This window comes from Cydia splendana, chromosome 2 (genome assembly GCF_910591565.1).
Source record: "Cydia splendana chromosome 2, ilCydSple1.2, whole genome shotgun sequence".
NCBI lineage: Eukaryota > Metazoa > Arthropoda > Insecta > Lepidoptera > Tortricidae > Cydia > Cydia splendana.
The window spans coordinates 1,358,802-1,377,123 of NC_085961.1; the positions used below are offsets into that span (position 1 = coordinate 1,358,802).

The 18,322-nt window shown below is 40.7% G+C and overlaps 1 protein-coding gene and 1 long non-coding RNA gene across 2 annotated transcripts in view; one reads left to right on the top strand and one right to left on the bottom strand.

Annotated features, from left to right (window-relative positions):
- LOC134801853 (protein madd-4) overlaps window positions 1–18,322 on the top strand; it is a 490,229-nt gene that overhangs the window by 71,133 nt on the left and 400,774 nt on the right. The gene's annotated exons all lie outside the window — the stretch shown is intronic.
- On the bottom strand, window positions 10,214–11,416 carry LOC134798937 (uncharacterized). Its single transcript, XR_010145287.1, has 2 exons — window positions 10,990–11,416; window positions 10,214–10,572 (listed from the first exon to the last, which is right to left on the bottom strand). It is a non-coding gene; the product is annotated as an uncharacterized LOC134798937 (long non-coding RNA).

Consider the following 18,322-nt stretch of genomic DNA (forward strand, 5'->3'; position numbering starts at 1 on the left):
TATTAAAAAAAAAAACATTTTTAATTGGCGTTCCAACCTATTTTACTAAATTAACCGGCACACTGCCTCCGCCTGGCCCGAGCCACACGGCCGTAGCGTAGTCGATGCACTCAGCACTATGACGGCACGGCATACAGAAATTAAAATTTCGACCCGAGAACGGATAGATTGCTAATAACATAGGCCGTCTATGTAACCGGCATAAAAGTACTGAGCAATGTTTCAGATGAAATTGAAATAGATAAATTAGGTGAAATTTTACAATTTACCATTATCCGTAATATCGATTGGAAATATTGAAATGCCTACTTTACTAGGTTAGTTTGTCGGGTTATTTGGGTCCCGGTGGGGTGCTATTATGAAATAGCACCATTATTAAATGTTATTTAATGTCCCGAGAAAGTATTAAAACATTACTACTATTGAAATGGGAATAAATAGTCATATGATAAGAACCGGGAAGTACCGGTACCGGGTCTTCAGTACCGGTTCTTTTGACACTATAAAATTCCCGGGAATTCCCGGGAATTTGAGAACCGGGAATTCCCGGGAGCATGCCCTACACCCGCCCCTGCACCTTTTCATATATATGTTCAGATAGCCTCGTCACAATTTTTTTGGCCAGTCTTTCCAATGTAATTAGGTAAAGATGATTGGAGAAAACTTCCATGTATCCCTATCAAAATACAATCAGGTAAAGATGATTGGAAAAGTTTCCATGTATTTCAACCAAAATACAATCAGGTTAAGATGATTGGAAAAGTTTCCATGTATCCCTACCAAAATACAATCAGGTTAAGATGATTGGAAAAGTTTCCAATTATCCCTACCAAAATACAATCAGGTTAAGATGATTTGAAAAGTTTCCAATTATCCCTACCAAAATACAATCAGGTTAAGATGATTGGAAAAGTTTCCAATTATCCCTACCAAAATACAATCAGGTTAAGATGATTGGAAAAGTTTCCATGTATTTCAACCAAAATACAATCAGGTTAAGATGATTGGAAAAGTTTCCAATTATCCCTACCAAAATACAATCAGGTTAAGATGATTGGAAAAGTTTCCAATTATCCCTACCAAAATACAATCAGGTTAAGATGATTGGAAAAGTTTCCATGTATTTCAACCAAAATACAATCAGGTTAAGATGATTGGAAAAGTTTCCAATTATCCCTACCAAAATACAATCAGGTTAAGATGATTGGAAAAGTTTCCAATTATCCCTACCAAAATACAATCAGGTTAAGATGATTGGAAAAGTTTCCATGTATTTCAACCAAAATACAATCAGGTTAAGATGATTGGAAAAGTTTCCATGTATCCCTACCAAAATATAATCAGGTTAAGATGATTGGAGAAAACTTCCATGTATCCCTATCAAAATACAATCAGGTTAAGATGATTGGAAAAGTTTCCATGTATTTCAACCAAAATACAATCAGGTTAAGATGATTGGAAAAGTTTCCATGTATCCCTACCAAAATACAATCAGGTTAAGATGATTGGAAAAGTTTCCATGTATTTCAACCAAAATACAATCAGGTTAAGATGATTGGAAAAGTTTCCAATTATCCCTACCAAAATACAATCAGGTTAAGATGATTGGAAAAGTTTCCAATTATCCCTACCAAAATACAATCAGGTTAAGATGATTGGAAAAGTTTCCATGTATTTCAACCAAAATACAATCAGGTTAAGATGATTGGAAAAGTTTCCATGTATCCCTACCAAAATATAATCAGGTTAAGATGATTGGAAAAGTTTCCAATTATCCCTACCAAAATATAATCAGGTTAAGATGATTGGAAAAGTTTCCATGTATCCCTACCAAATAGCGAGGTTGTAGGGATAAGTGAAAAAAAATCCACCTATCCCCACCGGGGGGGAAACCAATGGGTATACATAGAAATAATTCCACCTGTCCCCCCCAGGGGGGGAAACAGTAGGGACGGGAGGATAAAAATCCATTTATCCCTACCAGGGGGAAAATGGTAGGGATATGCGGAAAAAAATCCATTTGGCATCAATTAGTAGGGATAGATGGAAAAGTATCCCTACTAGTAGAAATAGATGGAAAAATATTCCACATATCCCCACTGGGGGGGATATCGCGGTAGGGATAGGTGGAATAGGCGCGCGTTTCTGTTATAACATTCCGCCGCGGGCTCACGTGACGCCATATTTAAATCAAAATCGTGTGTTAAAAATGTCTACTCGTCAAAGACTCCATTTAGCAATCTTGGTCTTCGGGGTTGTCAACAAACAGATGCCATCCTACCTCTACAACAAGCTTTTATGGTCACGTAACTCCAGGTCCAACGAGGTTAGGTCTGCAAGGTTTCTTCAGCTTCTCTGTCCTCCTCACCAGACAGCAGCGTTTCGTGGTAGTTTTAGGTGTGCTGCCGTGCTGGAACTTAATTCCGCCGCCGATCCGGGCACTGAAATCGCTTTACACTTTTAAGTCTAACTATCGAGCATACTTGTTGAACGAACAAATTACTTAATTTTCTCCTTGCTGCTTGCCTGCTTGCTTAATCACTTTACCCAGTAATCTCAGTATGCAAGCCAACAACGGTCCGCAACGTTAAGTTTGCTAAAAATGATAAACTACCGTCTAATTTAAGTTTATTCTTTGTAGTAGTTTCCCTCTTTTATTGTATGACTGTATTTTGTAATCTGTGTTGAAGTGCGTGTTGTCACTCGTTTAGTTTTAGTTTTAGTTTAGGTGTAGATTATTAGTTTTAAGTCAGGTACCCACTGAAAATCAGCGTCATGGCTTGCCGTGGCATTATGCTGAGTGGGGATCCTGTTTAGCATCTAATTAGTTTGTGTAAGTTGTTTTGTGTGTTATTACCCAGATGTTAAATAAATGTATTTCTTCTTCTTCTTCAAAATACTGCTTCTGTGTGCCGGTTCTATACGTTAGTGATAATAGTTCAATGCACAAAAATGGCAATTTCAATGCAGAAGACCAATTAGGACGTACACTTTGAGATCATAATTGACCCCTACTGCACTGACATAAAGACCACCAATGATTTATAAATTAGGCCGAAACGTATGTTCAAGGTTACAGAAGATATCACTACGCCTTAAAAAACACAGTCCCCCGCCGCGTCTGTCTGTGTGTATGTATGTTCACGATAAACTCAAAAACTATTTAACGGATTTTCATGCGGATTTCACCTATCAATAGAGTGATTCTTAAGGAAGGTTTAGGTGTAGGTATAATTTGTTAAGTTTTTGTGTAACCCGTGCGCAGCCGGGGCGGGTCGCTAGTTGATTAATATTACTCTCGTTCGGGGCTTCAATGTCCGACATATTTCTCCGGGGAATATGTAGACAGGTGGATTAACTAATAAAGTCATATTATACGGTTTTATGACTAAAACATTTTGCTTAGCCTTTGGTTAATCAAAAACGTCATACACGCTCTGAAATTGTAACAATACGCTCAACACATTGAGTGCCAGGAATCCATTCTGCTTTTTTTGTTCGTAGTCGCGTTCCGCTACAAAGCGGGAAAACGCTGGGATCGACTACGAGCGTAGCGCTACCAAAACGTTGGCAGCGTTAAGTCGTGTTCGGGCAAGCGACATGTGTACTCGTGAGTTTATAAAGTACGGGTTCAGACTAAACCAGAATTGCTGCTGCAGAATTGCGGCGTGACCTTACTGCCAAGTTGCGAACGGCATTGCTGCCACTGTCAAAAATCCGGGCAGCAACATCGATTTTGACTGACTGCATTGTCAGCTGCATTAGCAGTACCTTGGGCCTGTTTCTCAAAAGCTTGTAACTTGTAATACAAGCGGATGTCACTTTTTGACAGCTTTTGTTAAAAAGGGACTTCCACTTGTATAAAAAGTTACAAGCTTTTGAGAAACGGGCCCCTGTTGTCGCGCTATATATCAGAGGGCCTACCGCGAATCACGACGTATTGCCTCTCTGTCGCACTTATAAATTCGTACGAAAGTGTGACAGGATAATTGCTTGCCATTATACGATTCATTTGCTCGTTTGCCTATCCTTTGAAAAAACTTCAAATTCCTTGTTTTGAAATTAGTAACTTCTCGTCTCGAAGCCTTGGGTACCAATAATATACATATATGTTGTTCAATTAAATTCACGCCACAGGCAATATAATTACTTCGCTCTGTGTCGGGAACTATCTAATTTGACTAAGACCGATATCAAGTTATGTCAGCAATATAGCTGTGGGCCTCAAGGTCACATATTAATATTATTAATACCTCAGGCAATGAACGGAATTTAGAAGATACATATTAACTACACGAATTATGTGTCGTTCCGTACAAGGGTCCTTCGCGCGGTTTGCCGTTTAACTTAGGCGGTTGGTAAGAAGTTATACTATAGTCTACGGACTAGTTGAAGGCTTGGCTGGTGCCATCAGATATATCGAAGCGGCCAAGGCCACAAATATCTGAACACACCTCTATTGTCCTGGCGTTAGGTGCGTGTTCAGATATTTTTGAGCACCTTGGCCGCTCCTATATATCTGATGGCGCCTGTAGGTACTATTTAAGAAAGAATGTATAAATATATAATCAATTGTAGTAGTAGTAGTAAACTCTTTATTGTACAAAAAGACATTAAAAATAACATACGATTAGTAAGAAGTACAAAGGCCAACTTATCCCTTTGAGGGATCTCTTCCAGTTAACCTTTGAGTAGATGAGAGGAGAAAGTGAAAAGAGGGTGACAAATGCACATGGAGCAAATGCAGTGCAAATGCAAATGGGTGAGGGTGCAAATTGTTCTATGGATCCTTTTTATACGCAACGACACATGAATCATTAAGATATTGCTTGATATTGAAACGTTATCCTTATTAGATACAAAATGACGCAAGGCTAAAGGTAATATATCGTTAAATATTGGTTGGTTCTGAAGCATTATTGGCTTCGTGTCAACATTATTATAACTTTATGTTTGCATTGAGGAACATTAGGGTAGATTTATTACCTAGGAGTAGAATACAGTATCGATAAATTGTATACTCGTATATGTTACTGGGTAATCATTGCGAATGACATGTAATGTCTCAAGTGGGTAAGGGCTTGATTCTTGTGAAAACTTATAAATTTTTATTTATTTATTCATTGACTTAAGGTTTTATAATTTAAGTCTCCCCAATCTCCCCTACCGTGTACCTACTTAAGGGTCATATATCAATTGAAAGCTGAAAAAAACACATTTTCTCTCTATCTACTACCGAAAATAAATTTTCAGTTAAAAATCTGGTTTCGGGACGAGAGTTTATTGACGTTTTTATTGCGGTCAAAATTATTCATCGAGGTTTTTGTAGCGATATTGACGACACGGAGGCGTGTTTTGATTAATAACTGGTTATGAATTTGTTACGCTTATTATATCTTATTATTATATTTGAATATTTTGACATTACTAATATTTTGTGATATATTTATATACCATTGTATTTTCAACTATAATATCAATTGTAATTTAATTATTTGCTTTGTTTTGTATCCTGACGATCGCTATACGATAAGTAATTGCTTCTGTATTCTTTTACATTAACTATGAAAATTGTATTGAGAGATCAATAAACTAAACTAAACTAAACTAAACTATCGCTTGGTGTTGTAAAGTCCCGTATACTTTACATTAGCTAAAGGAGCCCACTGATTAACAGTCCGCCGGACGGTATCGGCCTGTCAGTTGTTCGGAACTGTCAAAATTTTGTTCTAACTGACAGGCCGGTACCGTCCGGCGGACTGTTAATCAGTGGGCCTCTTAAGGCGAAAACCCAAATCGTTCATTAGGGGAGACCGAGGTGAGTTTTGACAGAGAAAAGTTGTTACATTGTCGATTTTTTGGAATCTTATGAATGTTAACGAGCTCGCAACAGTGTGCGTTTGTTAGCTCGTAACTTGAACTAACAAAGGCGCGCTATTAATTGCGACCTTGTTTTTAGTGAATAGATTCCAAAAAATCAACGATGTCACAACTCTCCTCTGTCACAACTCACCTCGGTCTCCCCTACTCAAACCACCACCACGCATGTTACTAGAAAAAAAAACCTTATAATTATCACTAGCGACCGGCCCCGGCTTCGCACGAGGTTTTTCAAATTATACGACACCAAAACCTTCCTCAAGTTATTTATTGATAGGTAAAAACCGCATGAAAATCCGTTTAGAAGTTTTTGAGTTTATCGCGAACATACAAACAAACACACAAACAAACAGACAGACGCGGCGGGGGACTTTGTTTTATAAGGAGTAGTGATAGTGATTTCACGTCATATCATGTCACTTTATCATATTAACTCACATTTATAGACGGGTCTAACGCGAATTTTATTCAATTACCTTTATTTACCGACGTTTCGACACAGGTTTCACTGGTCGTGGTCGCGGCTGACTGATGTCCCAGCAAAATGTCAAAACAGAGATTTGTGCATCAAATCGTTTGTGTGTCAAAACAGAATTCGCGTTAGACCCGTCTATAAATGTGTTCAAAACGCGAAAGATTTAAATATTATATCACTTTATCATGTCACGCGCGATAAATACGTGCCACCGCGACAGTTCTAATCAAGGACTAAACCTCTAAAATCGTTCAACTCAGACCCACCGCATGTTATTAGAACAAAGCTTATTTGCGGTTCCTTCGGATCCGGGAAAGTCCGACGGATTAAATACTTAGGAATTAAGAAAACATCACAAACTTAGCCAAATAAACTTCAACTTTATTCACTTAGGTTAAGGTTTAAATTCGACTGGGAAACTGTTGATTGAAAAATTTAAACGTTGCTAAAGAAAATTTGACTTTAGTGTCGTGGTTTTAAGGTTGGAATTAGAGTGGGTATTGGTTGGAAAATTGAAACGTCTCCTTTTGGGTTTGCGTGCGTCGGAGGCGGTTTTGGCGATGGTTAATTGTTTTTGATAGGTGTTCATTGTTATGCGTTGTTTGTAAGAATTGAGACTGTATCTGAAGGGACAATGTTAGTCAAAAATCTAATAAATACCCAAGTAGGGTGACTGCTATATTCATTGGCCACTACATGGTAATTGGCCACTCTTAACAATAAGAATTCTATTGGCTTGTTTCTTTCTGATTTGTTTCTCTTCTTTCTTGGCTTACCTAGATATAATGTAACGTAAATGTTCATGCCAAATTTACTATGTATTTGGTACTTATATACCTAATCTTTGTGGCGCTGATACTCAGTATTTGATACCTACAAGTACCATGGCGTAATCTGAGTGTCCTGAGAGCCTCAATGGGTCTAACGTTGCCTAGATAGCTTAGTGCCTAGGCACTAACACAACGTTACCTCGAGCTCTATATCTAGATATACTGTGATGTGTCACAGTCTATTGTGATTGTGCCTAGTCTTGTGCACAATAGAATAAAGGTACCATTCGGGTTGACTACACCAGCATTATTGTTGCAGTAAAGGTGACGTTTAGATGTCGACTGCAGCTGTGCTGTGCTACTGTGTTAATGCAGCTGCAGTTTCCAACTGTACGTCACCTTAAGTTACAAAACATGAACATAATTTTCAAAAGAGAAGAAGTTTCCTTTTATATACATAAATACCTTTCCATTTCTACATAAGAGTACTTTTCTGTTTTGCCCTATGGTTGGCTGGTAGAAAATGCCTGTAGTGTCATTAAGTCCGCTTGTTGTACTCTTTTTTATGAGCAATAATGTTTAAAGTTTTATTCCTTAGAATTAGAATATATTATTCCATAGGAATTTTACATCTTAAATGATTACAAAGAAAGTAACTATTAGTCAGACCCGTTCTTTATCGCTTTCGGTGCAAAAGTGCCCATAATGCTCACGGCATTACCCCGCTGGATGGCTAATATGGACAGCCTCTGCACCAGAAACGATTTGGAGCGGGGATCTTCTCTTCTCCCTTTTGCTTAAGTCGACGGCCTAAAATTTAAAATAAATAAATAAACACCTTCTATATCCGTTATATGTATCCTAACACGATAAGAAGTATGGCCACACTACAAGACAATTGGTTTCGAACAGAACAAATACGAGACACGTCCCGATGTAGGGTAACCACACATAACGGTGGTATCATCGCATTGCAACGTTCAGCAGATTCAGCAATGTACGGCGCGAGTTACAAGATTAAGAGGTACACAGGCCTATTCGGATTTCGAGATAATCACAAGATCTTGAGACGATTTAGAGATCAACTAGATCTACATTAGATATCGACTAGATGTGACTTGGATATCTAAGTCATAACTTGTCGAAATCGTTCAAGAGGACCTCCATAATCGCGGAAACGTCAAATTTGACATATCTATCTTACAAATATCTTTAAATTATCCGTATCGTAACTTGTTGAAGTCTAGTAGAAATCTAATTCATTTTCCGAATCGAGCCGACAGTCTGTTCGGAAAGAGAAGAGTCGTGGAATGTATAAGGCCCAATACATTCCACGACTCTTCTCCCTTCTCATCCACCCTTTTTTATATTATTATTGTAGTTTTTTAATGTAATTCGACATTAAGAGACCATATACCTCTCTAAGTAATTGTAATACGTTAGTTACGTTAGTTTGAATTGGTTAGTTGCAGTTAGTTGTATTTTATAGTTGTTCGGCGGGTGTATCGCTTATTGAGTAAGCGATACACGGCCGTCGTGAACGCTGCTCGCACTGTTAGTGCTTGAGAAAGGAGACCTATACGGTTACCATCAGTTTGTCACTGACATAAACGCCGTCGAGAACGTAATTTACTTTCTATACATCTCGCTCGCACTCGCATATTAGTGCAAACGGGATGTATAGAAAGTAAATTACGTTCTCGACGGCGTTTATGTCAGTGACAAACTGATGGTAACCGTACTGGGCTCTCCGAAACATGTCGCGCGAGTGACTAAAAACAAGTGAGTCTAAACCGTAAAATTATTCAATGTTAGTATGTCTCACAACAGTTTAAATTCGATTGTTGATGTATTATTATTATTTTTGCTTGTATGTAAATTCGATGTTGACAATACATGTAAAAGTGTCCTTGTGGCCTATTTGCTGAATAAATGTTGAAGTTGAAGTGAAGTGAAGACGCCAGCTTTCACTCTACACCCTTCTTCATAGCGGCATCAAAAACGATTTGTATACAGTAGCGGTCGGCGACCTTTTAGCAGCCAAGGGCCACATAGCAGTTAACGAAGTGGACGCGGGCCGCACTTTGTTAATATTTATGACTTTATCAGACATTGTCGTTTGTCAATATTACATACAAAATAATCAGGCAGGCTCGCGGGCCGCATGCGGCCCGCGGGCCGCTGGTTACCGACCGCTGGTATACAGAATCATTGTACAGCGCCTCTAGCGGTCACTTTAACAGACGCTACAGATTTAATGCATATGCCATCGTATTTTCACGGAAACGAACGTGTCTTGCTATTTCAGTCAGTCTCGGCACAAAAAGTACTGAGGTTGACTGAAGTAGCATGACAAATACGAACGTTAGAAAGCGCGATGGAAAACAATTATGCACTACATCTGTAGAATGAGTTCTCTCTATTTACACACGAGTCCAAAACTGAAACACTAAAGCTTGTGAACTGGCCCACACACGAACAATTTTATTGCAAAAGTTGGGCGGGCTTCGAGTGGCAACTTCGCACATTATTTGATACAAATACGAATGAAAAACGTACATTTAGTGCTAATGGATATTTAATGTGAATTTCACGGGTGTCATTAGGTGGGTCAATTTGATAAGTCCGATCAATCAAATGGGGTGGTAATTATGTCTGTAAGTGATTTAATTAGAAAGGAATGGACAGAGTTTAGCGTTGAAAAAGACTGGTGTGGAATTTTCCTTTTGTAGAGCTTTGTGAAAAACTAATTGTCTGTAGTGGAAAAAGTTGTGCATATGAGTATATTTTAATAGATGATCTAGCTTAGAGGGTGCTTAGAGGTAAAATGACCATAAAAAATTGGTATGTAATTTGTTTTTCGCTCCTAACTCTTATAATAATAAAAAAAAACGATAAAAGTCAAACGAAAGGGCAATAATATACAATAAATTGTGTAAAAATAATCCTGGGAGAAAATGAGGACTACGTTTGTATGGAGAGCAGGGCTCGGAACCGGTTTTTTTTTAAATCCCAAAATAGCCCAATATTTTTAATAATTTTTTGCTTATGGATTCCTATTCAGCGGCGTAGAAATTAAACTCGCAGATCCATATAAAGTTTATAATAACTAAGAAAATAAAATAACAAAATGCGTGCAAAGTGCGGAAGAAAGTTAGGCGACAGAAAGAAGCTATGTACAATATAGATGTAACGCGCGTAAGCAGAGGCTAGCGATAAGGCGGAGAAAAGCGGCGTGCGTTCAGTGCGAATCTCTGGGAGCCTCTGTCCGAGCGCAGGCGATGAACTGAGCTCCGGCCGGTCGCGCCGCGGTGGGGGCGTGACGTCACAGCCAGGGACCGCCAGGCTGCGGGCCGCTCTCGCCGTCGCCTGACTACGGGCCCGCTGGAGAAGTCGGTAGTGTGGAGTTTATGGTCACCACACCACCCCCCTTGGAGATTTATGGCCCTGCGACATAAAAATCAGGAAAAGTTACTTTTCTGCCCGAGCGTGTCGTCCTGACGACTTCAGACGGACAGACGCTAACTTGGGATTGAGATGAACTGTCGTCAGTCACCACATAAGCTGGTTTGACTCTGTCGATCGAAACTGTTACTGGTCCTCTCTGTAGGTCTAGAGTTATAGTTTTATCGGTTCGCTTCAAGACTTTCAGTGGACCTGTGTACGGAGCTTCCAAGGACCCTCTAAGATGGTCTTTTCTTAAAAATACATGGCTTGAGGTTTTGAGGTCTTTATGGACAAAAACTGACTTCGTACCATGCCTTGAAACAGGAGTAGGTCTGATTTTAGCTATGTGCTGCCTCAGCTGGGAAACAAAACCCACTGGCTGGACCTTATTCGCAGAATGTGGTTGTAAAAACTCACCAGGGATCCTCAGAGGCTCACCATAGACCATTTCTGCCGCTGAGCAGTGTAAGTCTTCCTTCCACGCCGTCCGTAGACCCAAAAGCACGATGGGTAGGGCGTCTGTCCATCGTATCTCATTGTGGGCCATTATAGCGGCCTTCAAAGTTCGGTGCAACCTCTCGCACATGCCGTTGGCAGCCGGATGGTACGCTGTGGTGCGTCGCAGTTGAATGCCACACAGCCTGGAGAGTTCTTTAAATAGATGGGACTCGAACTGCCGGCCTTGGTCAGTGGTCACGATCTGTGGACAACCAAACCTTGAAATCCATGTATCACAAAATGCCTTAGCTACCGTCTCAGCGCTGATATTTTGCAGCGGTACGACTTCCGGCCAGCGTGTAAATCGGTCTATAGCAGTTAAACAGTATCGGTTGTCGCATGACGATGGTAGGGGTCCCACGAGGTCTATGTGAACATGAGAAAACCTGGTTCCTGTAAGTTCGAAATCTCCCAGGGGTGCAGAAGTGTGTCTCTGGATCTTTGCGCGTTGGCACGACTCGCAGCTCTGGACCCAGGTTCGCAAGTCCTTACGCACGGAGGGCCAAACGAATCTGTCTGTTACCAGTTTGGTCGTAGTTTTCGCGCCTGGATGGCTCATTCCGTGGACAGACTGGAACACTTGGTGACGTAGTTCCTTTGTGATGAACGGTCGTGGCTTCGACTGAGAGACATCGCAAGTTATGGAAATATTCATACCTCGTATCGGTACACGTTTTAGCTGTAGTGATGAACCGCTGGACATAAGGTTCTGCAACTCGGCATCGTTCTGCTGTAGGCGTGCTAACTTCTCCAGGTCGACAGGAGTTGAAATGGCTTCAATCCTAGAAAGGGCATCGGCAGTCAGGTTATCCTTTCCTGAAATATGCCGAATGTCTGTTGTAAATTGAGAAATTAGGTCGAGGTAGTTGAACTGACGAGGAGAACAGGTGCGGTCCTTTTGCGTGAACGCAAACGTAATCGGTTTGTGGTCCGTATAGATTACGAAATGTCGTCCCTCGATCATGTGGCGGAAGTGTTTTATGCTCTCATATATCGCCAGCAGTTCACGGTCATATGCGCTGTACTGTTTCTTTGCATTGTTCAATTTCTTTGAAAAGAACGCCAGAGGTTGTGACTGGCCATCTATTATTTGCTCAATTACCGACCCTATGGCTGTATTGGAAGCGTCTGTTACTAGAGCCAGTGGAGCGTCTTGGACTGGATGAGACAGTAAAGTAGCTTTTGACAAGCTGGACTTACATCTTTCAAAAGCGTTCAGAAGCTGTGGGGTCCAGGTTAGGACCTTAGAGTCCTTGACGTGAGAACCGGCCAACATGCCGTGTAGAACTGCCTGTTCTTCTGCAGCCTTGGGTAAGAAACGCCTATAAAAATTGAGCATTCCGAGAAATCTTCTCAAACCTTTTGCTGTTTCAGGTGCCGTGAACTGCTGGATGGCTGTGACTTTCGATTCCGGCGGACGTGCGCCTTCTGCTGATATGCTATACCCCAGAAAAACGACTTCACTTACACCAAAGCTGCATTTGGCCTCGTTCAGTAGAATGCCATACTCGTTTAGGCGCTGAAACAGCTGCTTCAGGTGCTCCAGGTGTTGCTCGTGGGTCTGGGAAAAAATCAAAATATCGTCGATATAGGAAAAACAGAAGTCTAAACCCCGTAGAACTTCGTCCATGAAGCGTTGGAATGTTTGAGCCGCATTCCTGAGCCCAAACGACATGTACGGAAATTCGAACAATCCAAACGGCGTCGTAATGGCAGATTTGGGAATATCTTCAGGATATACTGGGATTTGGTTGTAAGCCTTCACCAAATCCAGTGTCGAGAATATCTTAGAACCAGCTAGTCTGAGCGAGAAGTCTTCTATGTGTCTGATAGGATACCTGTCAGGTACCGTGCGTGCGTTTAGAGCACGGTAGTCGCCGCACGGCCCTTCTTCGGTGCCAGGTGCAATGCAGATGCCCAAGGAGAATCTGAGCGTCTAGCTGTTTCATCATGAAGCATCTCGTCAAATTGATCTTTTGCTACTTTCAAACGGTCGGGTGCTAATCGTCGAGGTCTGCAGAAAACAGGTGGTCCAGCCGTAGTGCGTATATAATGGACAGTCGAATGCTTTACCTCTCTCATGATGCCGGATGGCTTGGTGAGGTCCGGGTACTGCGCCAGAAGTTTATGGTACTCTGTGTTACCCGAAATAGCTTTGATGCTCGGCGGCTGGCAGGTCTTGACCACGCCGGTAGTTGACAATAAGGTCAAACTGTCCAATAAGCGCCTGTTTCTGCAATCAACAAGCAACCCGTAAAATGAAAGAAAATCAGCGCCAATGATCGGCCTATCTACGTCAGCCACCACGAAATTCCAGGCGAAATCGCGCCGCAGGCCTAATTCTGGATGCAGCTTAATTGTCCCATAAGTTTTGATAACTGTGCTATTTGCAGCAGTCAGGCTGTAACCGGTTGGCCTTCTGTTGTCCCGGGCGAACCTACGTGGCAAAACGCAAAGATCTGAGCCTGTATCTATTAAGAATTGCACCTTTGTATTCTTGTCTGTGACAAATAAGCGGCTGGTAGGTTTAAGACAGTCATTTGCCGCCTCTACTGACTGTCGTTTAAGTTTCCCGAAGATTTATAACTACAGGGGACGGTGCATTTCTCGGCGTCATCCCCAAATAAATTATGGTACCAACAAATACCTGGAGTACGGCTCTGCGAATGTTGACGACCCCTGCTTCTAGACCGGGCTAAACGGTTGCCTCGTCCCTGTGGCGTGCGGCTGCGGCCCCGTCGTTCTCGAATGTTCAGCTGAGAGATCTGTTGGGTAATTTCAGATTTAATACGGCTGGTGATCAACTCTTCCATTTTTGAAAGCATACCCTCAAATGACAACTGCTGAACGGCCGCCGAGCTGGTGCTAGCTACTTGAAGTACATTATTAGGCGGTGAAATCTCCGTTATTTTATCAGCTACATCTGCTAAATCACTGAGGTTTACATTTTGCGAAGCGATAATTTGCTGGACATTAATTGGCAGACGGCTCGACCACAGCGATCTTAAAAATTCGTCACTCACTCCTGATCCTGCTAGCGATTGTAATTTACGCAGAAACTGGGACGGTTTTAAATCGCCTAGCTCCTCCTTTACTAGAAGTTTCCGTAAGCGTTCGTCACGTGACATCGATAACCGCCGCACCAATTCATATTTTAATTTTTCATACCTGTCTTTCGTGGGTGGATTTGTAATTATGTCACGTACTTCCCTGGCGGCGTTCTGATCTAGCTGCTGCACCACGGTGTAGAATTTAGTGGAGTCAGTCTTCGTACCCGCAACTTCAAACTGCGCCTCCACCTGGGCGAACCAAATTTCTGGGTCATCTGGCCAGAACGGGGGCAAACGAACAGCAACTCGATTCACTGCGCCGTACACTAAAGGTTCCGCGACGCCATTATCCGACGAGGGAGCCGCGGCCACGTTTTCCGTCTTGCCCGGCGGATTGACCTTTGCCCCGCTCGCTGTCTCCTTTGTCTGCTCGCGCTCCGTGTCCGACATCGCGTTTTAAAAAAGATCACGTCGGGGTCACCAGATATGGATTCCTATTCAGCGGCGTAGAAATTAAACTCGCAGATCCATATAAAGTTTATAATAACTAAGAAAATAAAATAACAAAATGCGTGCAAAGTGCGGAAGAAAGTTAGGCGACAGAAAGAAGCTATGTACAATATAGATGTAACGCGCGTAAGCAGAGGCTAGCGATAAGGCGGAGAAAAGCGGCGTGCGTTCAGTGCGAATCTCTGGGAGCCTCTGTCCGAGCGCAGGCGATGAACTGAGCTCCGGCCGGTCGCGCCGCGGTGGGGGCGTGACGTCACAGCCAGGGACCGCCAGGCTGCGGGCCGCTCTCGCCGTCGCCTGACTACGGGCCCGCTGGAGAAGTCGGTAGTGTGGAGTTTATGGTCACCACATGCTCTTTTCGTAGGACTGAATCATGTATTTAGGTAACGACTTCGTATTATTAGATTGACCCATCAAAAATGAAATAATAAACCAAAGAACGAAAAAGAACGTAATAATAGGTACCGGTATTTTTTGTATGAAGAAAAAACCGGTTCCGAGCCTTGATGGAGAGTTCGTCCACTATCCTCTTAAGCTTAACCAGTTTATAATCTAGTTTATCTTCAATCAACATCTAGATCATCTTAAACCTCCAATCCAATCATCTGCATGTGAATTGCCAGAGAGCAGAGCAAGCCAAGCCTGCGGCGTTATCACAGCTTTGTGCTATCGCGTCAGTCTAGTCTGAACACTAGTGTTGCTATAAAGTGGACTAGTCAAGGCAGAATTAACGTCGCTATGAGACTTGTGATGTTGGAAGTGACTTACGACCTGAGGCCGATTTTTGAAATTCGACCACTCGATTTCGTGTATTTCGTTTAATTATATCTCCACTACTAGGCGTTTAAATTCTACTAATAGAATTGAAATCGAGTGGTCACTACCACTAGATGCCAAATTTCGAACGCTCGTATTTAAAAAATTAGCATTTCGCCGTTTTCCACCGATTTTCGAGTGACGAAATCGAGCGATCGAAATTCAAATATCGGCCCCCTGATTCGAAAATACGGCCTGATTGGTTACGATACGTCAAAAATTTGCTAAAGATACGATATGGATTGGATATTATGTCAGCGTACAAAAGTGACGTTTTTGTTTGAAGAAATCTTAAAATTCGAATGTACCCCTAGTGTACATTTCATTCGATGGCGTGACGTGACGTACGCGTTTGCGTTACGTGTCATTTTGTACGGGATTTTGAGTTTCCAAAACGTGCTCTTCGAAATCCCATACAAAATGAGACTAATATAATAATAACGTACCTGGGTGAATTGCAGAAATTATGTACCTTTTAGCGTATTTAGTGTCCCGTGAATACACGGAGAATTTAATAATATATTTGAGAATAATGGTGACATTCCATTTCTAACCGCAGCTGCACTACCGGTACTGAACGCGGCGCTGTCATTGTCAATTTCCATAGTAAAATTGACAGCATTGCAGCTGCAGTTAGAAATGGAATGTCACCATAAGACACATCGGAATTATGTTAATTTAATAAAATATTTTTTTTCTTTTCATTCAGATTAAAACCATCTTATAACAAATGTTTTTCTTTTTTACAGGTACGTAATACGTAGATGACTTATGTTACACGAATCATTACGTAATTATGTGACGTGAAGGAGTAACGCATACGACACGCTGGGTTCCTGCCGCTTCAAAGGTACTTACCGTATGGAGACTATGGAGTCAGATTACACAAGCATTTTACTGCTGCAGATTTGCGAGATTTTGCGTTTTAAAGTTATAAATTGTATGGAGGTGATATCTCCCTCCGTATCCATGCTGTGTACTGTGTACTGTGTACCCATGTTAGAAAAATAATTCGTCGAAACTTATAGGTACTTTTTAACCGTGTCAAACCATAGATTATTTAATATAACATGACCTCATTCGTGTGTATTCCTGCGACCTTGAGGCTAATAATCCATGCTGTTATTTTTAACAAGCCTATCGAGCGGCTAATACACTTATGCACGCATGTCACACGGTTAAGGGCTGTCACATACTGGAAGGGTGGCCAGGGTGGAGCGATATGATGCGTAAAAGTTAAACTTATACTCTACTCCATGAAAATGTCCAATGAGAAAAGAGCGTGTGAAATATTTTTTGACCACACCAGCTGGTAAATGCTCTCTTGATTGTTCAAAAACGAATGAGTAAGTAATTAAAAATTATAATATAGTTACTTTGCTAATCCGCGAAAAGATAACGTGCTAGTCTACGTAGGTACGTAGTTGATTAATATAGATTTCCGCAAAGTAACACCTGATTCTAGTAATTAATGAGAAAGTTGCGTTTTATCCATGCACATGTGTGGCAAAGTAAACGAATGAAAATTTTGAGTTGTTTCCTTAACTTGACTGATAGAATTGACTTTTAAATGACGAATTTGAATGATAAATATTTAATAACGTTTGGAATCTTTCGCTTGCTCGTGTCTCAATAGCACGAGCGGTTAAACAACAACTTTGCCCCCTTGTAAAACAAATAACTATTGCGCGCTTTTTAGGTAACAGGTGTAGCTTTACTCACGGTATTTTGCATTTTTAATATTTCAACCTATGCGAAAAACATATAATATAACAGTGAAAATACCTTTTTTAACTATTAATTTTAAACACAATCTTTCGATACGTATTAGTAATAAACACTAGAAGTATCTAGACTTCTAGAGTCTCAGGCAAATTGACAACCCCTCTGCAAACGTATTATGTAATACGACATACAGACCAACTTTAAAATTCATTATTTCTCTACGACATTATTGGATTAGAGCATATTCAGTACTCCGTGGAATACTTCAAAAATACCCCTGTTAGATTATGTCGATCTATTGTGCGGAGGGACTCAGAAATCCTGACAACTGCATAGAAATTCTGTGAAACATTTCAAAGCTATGTTGTTCAGCTTATCAGGAATACTTGGAATAAAATAATATACTGGGAAATGCAGTTGGAAATATATATGTTTATTGTTATGAGTTTCTAGCGTAGCTCAAAAAGCATTATTTGTTCTTATGAAATGCAAAGTTGTTTGTGAAAAGTAACTCGATGAAAATTTTTAGCTGTTGTACAGCCATCGTCAAAGATTTTTGATTGTTTACATATTTCGTCTTGTAACAAAAGTAAGGTGAAATATAAGTTTGGCGTCGACTGTACACGTTAGAATGAACTTTTAAGCATTGCCAAATAAGATTAATAATATATTGTGATTCATAAAACTATTTAAACGGATTATATCGAGTATAATGAATTTAAAATACATCCCGACTCTTCGAACCTTTAACAGCGTTCGTGGTCAACGGGTGACTGAGGAAAAATATACCTAGTTTTAGTAGGTATACACCTCAGTCAAAATTATAATGTACAAAATTACACGCGATATAATCCATTTATTTCTTTTTATTCCATGAGTACGAGTAATTATCGCGGTAACCGACAGAAATATTAATTTGATTCAGTTTTGCTGATACTAATGTAAAAATAAACATAAGGATATTCGTGAAAATTCCACACTATCATTGTAACTTTGAATCAAAGAAACAACTTAATTCGTGAAATATAAACTAGATATTCACGAAGTAAAGCGACGGCTTCGCGAAGCGAGCTAGACAAATGTATGTTGAGCGCTAATTTATTTAGTGTTCCTACGAGTTATTTAGAGTTGACTTCAGTTAGTTTCTACGG